A 911-nucleotide genomic window follows, 5' to 3' on the forward strand; every position below is an offset into this window, starting at 1 on the left:
TTTATGTTCCTTAATGAACACTTAAAAGTTAAACTGAGAAAACTGGCAAGTTTAAAATATTTAGAGCTATTTTTTCAGTAATTATATTATAATGAATGTAGTAGTTCTGATTTTTTAAATTTTTGTTTCAATGGTAGACTGCATCTCCTAAAAAAAAACGAAGATGTGCCTTATATATCAGTCAAACTAACATAAAACTTATTGTTTAGTTACATATATTCATTGTAAACATATGATACCCTGGCTGCTACTTTAAGGCTTTGGTATGCTATAATTACAACGTGACGTTAAGCTTTCATTTCTTTTTTTTACCTACTCAAAATATTTCCAAGAATAAAAAAACACACCTTTTATCTCTGTTGTGAGACCATTTATCAGCATTATCACAAAAACCCAGATAATTATCAAACAATTTTTTTTAGAAAAACTATTTTACCTCTGTATGGATTTGACCAACCTCATAACCACCATAAATAGATCAGGAAATAGATATAAATTACACTTCTTTTCATTTTAGGATGACTACAAATTTTATAACAAAATCACAAATGTTTATTTTAAATAGCTTAAATGTAATAACATTATACATATTAATTATTTTTGTTTTATTGACCTCTCAGCTGTGTCTGACTAGCATTACAGAATACCATCAAATTTTAGTTATAATACTCTACTTAAGTATGTATACGTATATATATATATATATATATATATATGTATGTATTATTATTATTTACAAATAAATCTTTCAATATTTTTTTAAAACTTGGAACAATAAATAAAGAAATCTAGAACACGATCTATTCACAAAGTTTGTACTCGCTACTTGTCATAATTTGCTAAGCCTTGTCAAATTTTGCACATGGAGGATGTAAAACAAAATAATTTTTTTAGATTTTATATATGCATTT

The sequence above is a fragment of the Limulus polyphemus genome, unplaced genomic scaffold, assembly GCF_000517525.1.
Source record: "Limulus polyphemus unplaced genomic scaffold, Limulus_polyphemus-2.1.2 Scaffold551, whole genome shotgun sequence".
NCBI classification, from domain to species: Eukaryota; Metazoa; Arthropoda; class Merostomata; order Xiphosura; family Limulidae; genus Limulus; species Limulus polyphemus.